The following is a 9,212-nucleotide window of genomic DNA, read 5'->3' as shown; positions in this document are numbered from 1 at the left end:
CTTGCCTCCTTTGTCAAAGATGAATGGACCGTAGGTGTCAGGGTGTGTGTGTGGGTTCTCTACTCTGTTCCATTGGTCTGCCTGTCTGTTTTGATACCAGTACCACACTGTCATGGTGACAGTGGCTTTGTAATATTGATTGAAATCTGGAAGAGTTCTGCCCCCTGCTTGGTTTTTGTTCTTCAGGATTGCTTTGGCCATTCTGGGTCATTTGTGTTTCCCTATACATTGTTGGCTTGTTTGTTCTAGTTCTGTGAAGAATGTCATGGGTATTTTGTGAGGGATTGCATTGAATCTGTAGATTGCTTTGGGTAGTATGGCCATTTTTACAATGTGCTTTTTCCAATCCATGAACATGGTCTATCTTTCCATTTCTGTGGATCCCCTTTAATTTCCTGGATTAATATTTTATAGTTCTCCGCATCTAAGTCCTTTACCTCACTGGTCAGGTGTATGCCCAGGTATTTGATTTTTTGAGGTGCAATTTTAAACGGTATTGTGTTTTTGTATTCCTTTTCTAATATTTCATTGTTAGTATGGAGAAATGCGACTGATTTCTGAATGTGAATCTTATACCCTGCTACTTTGCTGATTTTGTTAATCAGTTCAAGTAGTTTTTGGGTTGAGTCAGCTCTTTATTTTCTCTCCACACCTATGGCATACCAAAATTCCCAGGCCAGGTATGTAATCTGAGGCACTCTTGGAAAGGAGTTCCCTGGCAGCTCAGTGGATTAAGGATATGGTGTTGACACTGCTGAGGTTTGTGTCTCTACTGGGGTGCAGTTTCAACCCTTGGCCTGGGAACTTCTGCACACCCCATGCAGCCAAGAAAAAGAAAGAAAGAAAGAAACTTTTAATGATAGCTGCTCTGTGGTCTTTTATTTGTAGAAACGATTACTAGGTTTCGTATTGATCTAATTTAACAGCTTTATTGAGATATAATTGACATACTGTATAATTTGCTCATTTGAAGTGTATAGTGAGTTTTAATACATGTCTATGCAAGCATCAACATGATCTAATTTTATAACCTACTTGTCATTCCCCCAAGAAACCCCATATCCATTAGTAGTCTCTCCTCATTCCTCTCTACTCCTGTTACCAGCGGACCTAGTCAAATATTATAAGGATTTTCTTTTCTGGACCTTTTATTAAAAAAAAATAAATAATCATGCAATATGTTGTCTGCTGTAACATTCTTCTTTCCCATCACATAATATTCCTAAAGTTTCATTCATGATGTGGTAAGAATCAGTATTTCTTTCTGTTTTATTCCAAATAGTCTTCTAGGTCGTGGATGTATCATTTACCCAGTCGTCAGTTGATTGACATGTGGATTGTTTCCCCATTGTGGCTATTGTGAATGATGTTGCGGTGAACATTGGTGTGCAAGTATCTTTGTGAATATATATTTTCATTTCTCTTGGGTAGAGATCTTGCTGGGTCGTTGTTATTATATATCCTTTTGAGGAACTTCCCAACCATTTTCCAAAGTGGCTGCATCATTTACATTCGCCCCAGTACTTATCACTGTCTGTATTTTTTGATTCTAGACATCCTAGTGTGTATGAAGCTTTACCTCATTATGGCTTAGGGTTGCATTTCCTAAGGATGGAAGTTGTTGACCTCTCTTAATCTGCTTTTGCCCATTTGTTTGTTTGTTTGGCTCTGCCCACAGCATATGAAAGTTGCCAGGCCAGCGTTAGAACCTACACCACAGTAGCAGCCCGAGCTGCTGAAGTGACAATGCTAGATCCTTAACCTACTGTGTCACAAGAGAACTCCACTTTGGGCCATTGGTATATATTCTGTAGATGTACATTTATTCAGATGTTTTGGCATTTTTTGACTGAGTTACTGTCTTTTTATTATTAAGGAGTTCTTCCTATAATCTGGGAACAAGTTGTTTACAAATGATTTGCAATTATTTTCTCCCAAACTGTGGGCTGGCTTTTCACTTCTTTGTTAATAACATTTTTAGTACCAAAGTGTTTCACTTTGGTGAAGTCCAGTGTAGCTGTTAAAAGCTACTATTGGGTACCAATGTTCCAATCACATTTCTGTATATCTTTTATTTGTGGAATGATATTCTTCATAACAGTTGCCATTCTGCTTTTATTCTATAGAAATTATCACTAGTTTTGAGAAATGTTTTTTTATGGAGACTTAGGAAGTTTGTTTTGCATACAGTTCTTTTTCTGAGCTAGATTTTATGAAAATGATATGGATTTTAAACATATGGTTTGATGAGTTTTGATAAATGTATATATTCATGTAACTATCAACAAATGTATGCTCTAGAAAACATCCATTAGCCCCCAAAGTTCTGCCATGCCCTTTTTCAGTCAGCTCCCCTGATGCAACTGTTGTGATTTGTATCACTCTTTTAGTTTTCCCTCTTCGAGAACTCCATATAAATTGAATCCCAGCATTGACTCATTTGTGCATGTTTTCTGTTTTCTGAGCTTCATGCTGGGGTGTCCCTCATTAGTCCATTGCTTTTCTGGGCTGAAGTTTTTTCTATTATATCTATCCTGACAATTTCTGTCTTTTAAATGCAGCATGTTTGCATATAATGTGATTGTGAAAATGTGGGGGTTTAAGTTCATCCCGTTGCAGTTTACTTTTGCTTTGTCTCCTTTATAACTTATGTTCTTTCTTTCCTCTCGTCTTTTGAGCTGAGCAGGTGTTTTTTGTTTAGCATCCAATTTTGTCTTCTCTCTTGACATCTTTTTTTCATAGCTTTTATTTTTTAGAGGAGTTTTAGATTCACAGTAAAGTTGAGCAGCAGACACAGAGAGATATCCCATGTATGCCCTATCCCATTCACGCACTGGCTTCCTCATTCGTAACAACCCACAGAGGGATACATTTGTTCAGTCGATGCAGTTACACTGACACATCACTCTCAGCCAGAGCCCAGAGTTGACATTAGAGTTGACTCTTGGTGTTGGGCCTCACATGGATATGGACAAATGTATAATGACATGTATCCAGCATCCACCATTATAGGCCCATATGGAAGAGTCTCACTGCTCCACCTGTTCATCCACCCCTCTGCTGTGACCCTTCACCACCACTGAACTTTTTACTGCCTCCATAGTTTTGTCATTTTCAGATTGTCATACCGTTACTATCACACAGTTTTTTAATCCTTTCAGATTGGTTTCTTTTACTTAGTAACATGCATGCAAGTTTTCTTCATGTCTTTCGTGTCTTGATAGTTTTTCTTTTGTGACACTGAATCATATTCATGTGTCTGGATATACCAGTTTTACTGAAGGACATCTTGATTGCTTCTAAGTTTTCTCAGTTAAGAAGAAAACTGACCTAATCAAACTGACAATCTTTTGCACAGCAAAGGAAACCATAAGAAAACCAAAAAGGCAACTTATAGAATGGAAGAAATAGTTTCAAATGATGCAACTGACAAGGGCTTAATCCCTAAAATATACAAACCACTTATAAAACTCAACAGCAAAATGCCAACAACCCAATTGAAAAATGAGCAAAAGACCTGAATAGACATTTCTCCAGTGCTCTAAATTACACATGCCTGCATTGGGACACAAACTTTGGTAGGTCTTAATGATTTTTTTTTTTTACAAACACAATCCAGGGGAAACACTGTGGTGCCTGAAACCAGAGGCTCTATTCTATGGACTCCAGACAGTCCTCAACAATGACAGACATATAGCAAGTGAACTGATGATTAATATATATTTGGAGCTATTTGTGCAAACTGAATATGTCTCATATTTGTCAAATTCATTTCCATTTATTTGTTACTTCATGTTATAAAAGACATATATTATGGAGTTCCCATCACGGCTCAGTGGTTAACGAATCCGACTAGCAAACATGAGGTTGTGGGTTTGATCCCTGGCCTCACTCAGTGGGTTGAGGATCCGGTATTGCCATGAGCTGTGGTGTAGGTCACAGGCGTGGCTCAGATCCTGCATTGCTGTGGCTCTGGTGCAGGCCATTGGCTACAGCTCCGATTAGATCCCTAGCCTGGGAACCTCCATATGCCGTGGATGCAGCCCTAGAAAAAAGCCAAAAAAAAAAAAAGACATATATTAAAGGAATCAATTTCAAAATAATCATTTCACCAAATATTTACTGAATAGCTTTCATACACTAAGCTCTGTGTCATTTCCATAACTCGTAGCTTTTACTTTTTGAAATTTTCATTATAGTTGATATACAATGTTCTGTCAGTTTCTCCTGTACAGCAAAGTGACCCTGTCATGCATACATGTACATTCTTTTTCTCATATTATCCTCTATCATGACCCATCACGAGTGATTGGATGTAGTTCACTGTGCAATACAGCGGGACCTTATTGCTTATGCACTCCAAATGTGATAGTTGGCCTCTGCTAACCCCAAACTCCCTGTCCATCCCACTCCCTCCCCCTCCCCTTGTTTGATTAGGTCTCATTAGCTTATTTCTGTTTTATTTTTATTGCCTTTGGAGATTTACCTAGGAAAACCTTTGTATGATTGATGTCAGAGAATGTTTTGCTATGTCTCTTCTTCTAGCAGTTGTATGGTGTCTTGTCTTAGTTTAATCCTTAAGCCATTTGAGTTATTTTGTGCATAGTGTGAGGGTGTGTTGTAGTTTCATTGATTTACATACAGCTATTCCGTTCTGTCAGCATCACTTACTGAAGAGACTGTCTTTTTCCCATTATGTAAGCTTGCTTCCTTTGTTGAAGATTAATTGACCATGTGCCGGAGGCCAGCTCCGTCTGCCAGGGAGTGTACACTTTTCCTGAAGGAGAGGGATGCATGTCGGCTCTGCAACAGAGACAGCCTCTTTGTCCCTTCTTTCAGGGTTCTGGACTGCTCAGATTTTATTGGCATAAATGGTGAGTATATAGACAGTTCTAACTACAGATTATATCATAGTGTTAAAGTACATCGGTTAACTTTACATGGTGCAGCAGCTATACATCATGTTCTAAGATCCTTGTTTTAACTAAATTTAGTGAGTACAATTTAAGGGCAATTAGGTACCAATACATCATGTGGAAAGGAGGAGACTCAGTACAAATCATCCCATGGCCAGCAAGTCTCCACAAGTTGAAGAGGTCACAGACACAAGAATTTGGCATTCACAAATTTTGTCTTTAACTGGTGCTTACCTTTAAAGTGTATGGCAAGGAGACAGCGTAAGAAATATAAACCAACTTAACTAGTTATCACTTAAAGCTTCTATAATTCATAGCTAGGTGTCTTTTGGTCATGAATAATATATGTTTAACTTCTATGATCCTCATTCAAATCCTAACTCTAAAGTTTACTGTACAACTAGTTAGTAGATAATCACTATGTTATAATTAAATTGGATTTAAATAGGGAAGGTCCTTCAGGATGAAATTCTTATTATATTATTGTTGTAATTTGTTAAATCACAAATCACCACAGGAAATAAGAATGGAAAATAAGAATAATAAGCAAGTAATCAGGAAAGACTGAGGAAAACTGAATAACAAGTGAAAAACAGAAAAGACTAAGTCATCCATGGAACAATCCCCACTCAACAGCCCAAAATGGAAATTGTTTCCTGAAAATTCAGTTCCCCACCAATGTCAGCAGGTGAACCTTATTGTCTTCTGGGGCCTGTCCTCAGAATTGCGCCTGTACAGGCAGACGTCTCCTTGTTTAGGAATCTGCCCTCAGAATTGCACCATTCAGACAGGCCCCTTTCTCTGATTAGGAGCTTGCCCCCAGAATTGTACCATTCAGGCAAGCTCCCTTCCTCGGCTCCTTGTATCTTCTTGGCTCCCCTCAACCATGGGTGTCTGGGTTTATTTCTGGTTCTCTATTCTGTTTCATTGGTCTGTATGTCTGTTTTGTACCAGTACCACACTATCTTGATTACCGTAGCTTTGTAATATTGTCTGAAGTTGGGGAGAGTTGTACCTCTTCCTTCTTGTGGGTTTTTTGTTTGCAGTGTTTTCCCCTCAGGCTTGCTTTGGCAATGTTGGGTCTTTTATGGGTCCACATAAATTTTGGGGTTGTTTGTTCTAGTTCTGTGAACAGTGTCATGGATTTGATAGGGCTGCATTGAATCTGTAGACTTTTGGATAGTATGGCCATTTTAACATATTAATTCTTCTAATCCAGAAGCATGGGATATCTTTCCATTTCTTTAAATCCTCTTTAATTGCCTTGAATAATGTTTTATAGTTCTCAGCATTTAAGTCTTTCACCTCCTTGGTCAGGTTTACTCTTAGGTATTTACTTCTTTGGGATAAATCTTAAAAGGTGTTGTATTTTTATATTCCTTTTCTAATATTTTGCTGTTACTATACAGAAATGCAACAATTTCTGAATGTTAATCTGGTTGTCCTGCTACTTGCTGAATTTGTTGATCAGTTTGAGTAGTTTTTGTGGAATTCTTAGGGTTTTCTATATATAGCATCATGCCATCTGCATACAGTGACAATTTACCTCTTCTTTTCCAATATGGATACCTTTATATTTCTTTGGTTTGTCTGTTTTCTGTGGCTAGGATTTCCAATACTATGTTGAATACAAGTGGTGAGAGTGTCTTGTTCCAGATTTTAGTGGGAAGGATCTCAGCTTTTCTCCATTGAGTAGTGTAGTGGCTATGGGTTTGTCATAAATGGCTTTATTATGTTAAGGTATGTTCCCTTTATATCCACTTTGGTAAGAGTTTTTATCATGAGCGGATGTTGGATTTTGTCAAGTGTGGGGTTTTTTTTCCCCACATTTTGAGATGATCATGTGGATTTGACTTTTCTAAAAAATCTAAATGCTTCTTATGATCATTTAATTTAGGTATCCAGGTCTCAATATCTTACATTCTATTAGAAATTCATATTCTTTTTGAAGGACTTATAGCTGAGTCACAAGTTGTTCCCAGATTGATCTCAGTGTTGTTGGCTTTATAAATATATAATTGAAAGGACGGGAGTTCCTGTCATGGCTCAGCTGAATGAATCCAACTAGGAACCATGAGGTTGCATGTTCCATCCTTGGCCTCACTCAGTGGGTTAAGGACGCAGCATTGCCGTGAGCTTTGGCTTGGATACGGCATTGCTTGGCTGTGGCATAGCCAGCAGCTGTAGCTCTGATGAGACCCCTCACCTGGAACCTCCGTATGCTGCAGGTGCAGCCCTAAAAAGAAAATAATCCTGAACTAGAGTAGTACTTGTGTTACAGTCAAGGAAACTGATCACCATTGACACCCCATAATCAGCCAAAGTCTGTAGGTTATGTTCAGGGTTCACTCCTAGTATAGTACACCCCATAGGTTTGGATCTGTGTATAATGACCCAGTACCACCATTATAATATCATACGCCATAATTTCAGTGCCTTAAAGTCCTCTGTGTTCTGCCTATTCATCCCTTTATTAAACTTAGGAAGGGAAGCCCTACTAAGCTGGGGTTTAGGAAGCCAGAAGGGGAGCTCTCATACATATACTATCAAACACAGATCCCAACAGAAAGAGATGTGGCTTGAATCTCTGGTGGGATGTGATACCTCACTGCCACCAGCAGGAGGAAGACTGTATCCTTGCCTGGCAACACCTCAGACAACAAGAGACTTAAATTCAGGTGACAAAAGCCACTATACTCAAGCTCCCGTTTCCTCCAATGTACCTGTTTATAACAATCCCCCTAAATGCCTCTTTGCTATAAAAGCGTTTCCTCTCTGCTTTACCATGTTTATATGTGGTTCTTGAGAGTTATGTGTTTCTAATTGCGATTCTTCCCTGTCCCTGAATAAGCCTGGTTTATTGGTCAATAACTGGCTCTTTTATTATTTTAGGTTAACACCTCCCTCTCTCCAACTCCACCAACCACAGAGCTCTTTATTGTTTCCTCTTTTTTTTTTTTTGTCTTTTCAGAATCTTATATAGTTGGAATCTTACAGCATGTCACCTTTTCAGATTATCCTCTTTCATCTGAGTAGTATGCGTTTAAAATTCTTTTGTGTCTTTTCATGGCTAGAGAGTGCTTTTTAAATTTTTTAGTGCTCAATAATTATTATTTCATTGTGGATATAGCACAGTTCTTTACCTTTTCACATACTGAAGAACATCTGGATTGGTTCCAAGTCTCGATAACTATGAGTTAACATTTCTGTAAATATCTGTGTGCAGGTTTTTGTGTAGACTTAAGTTTCCAAACTCGTTTGTGTAAATACTATGTTGTGAGATTGATCGGTTTATATAGGTTTAGTTTTGTAAAACTCAAAAGTGTCCTTCTGTGTGGTTATTCCACTTTGTATTCCCATAGGCAATGCATAAGAGTTCCTGTCGCTCTAAGTGCTTGACAGTTTGTGTTGTCATGTTTTGGATTTGGCTCTTTATAGGTGCATGGTTTGCACCTTTTATAGGTGCATAGGTGCATCTTGTTGTTGTAGTTGCAATTCTTTTTTTTTTTTTTTTTTTTGCTTTTAGAGATGAACTTGCAGCATATGGAAGTTCCCAGACTAGGGTCCAATCGGAGCTGTAGTTGCCAGCCACAGCCACAGGAGCATAGGATCTGAGCTGCATCTATGAACTACAGCACAGGTCACAGCAACGCCAGATCCCTAATCCACTGAGCGAGGCCAGGGATCCAACCTGCAACCTCATGGTTCCTTTCGGATTCATTTCTGCTGCACCATGGCAGGAATTTCTGGTTGCAATGCTTTAATGGCATTTGATGGTGATTATCTTTTTCTATCTTATTTGTCATCTCTATATGTTCCTTTTTTATACTTTAAGAATTTTATTATTTCTTTGAAAGAAGATAAGTCTTTTAAATATTTATTTATTTTAAAAAGTTTTTATTGTGATAAAAATACTTGAGAAACACCCTCTTAACAAACTTTAAATTACACAACAGAATAATGTTAGCTATAAGCACATGTTTTACCTCACCCTGGAACTTACTCATCTTCCATAATTAAAAAATTTCCCTAGCCCTGGCAACTACCATTATGCTGTCTGTTTCTATGAGTTTGACTGTTGTATATTCTTTTATAAGTAGAATTATACAGTATTTGTCCCTATATAACTGTCTTACTTCACTGGGCTTAATATTAACCAGGTTCATCCAAGTTGTTGCATATAGCAGTATTTCCTTTTTAAAGACTGTACGATATTCCATTGTTTCTATACACCATCTTTTCTTTATCATTTCCTCTTTCAATAAACAGGTTGTTTTCATATCTTGGGTACTGGGA

The sequence above is a fragment of the Sus scrofa genome, unplaced genomic scaffold (assembly GCF_000003025.6).
Source record: "Sus scrofa isolate TJ Tabasco breed Duroc unplaced genomic scaffold, Sscrofa11.1 Contig1644, whole genome shotgun sequence".
NCBI classification, from domain to species: Eukaryota; Metazoa; Chordata; class Mammalia; order Artiodactyla; family Suidae; genus Sus; species Sus scrofa.
Note: the sequence above shows the minus strand (reverse complement) of the source record.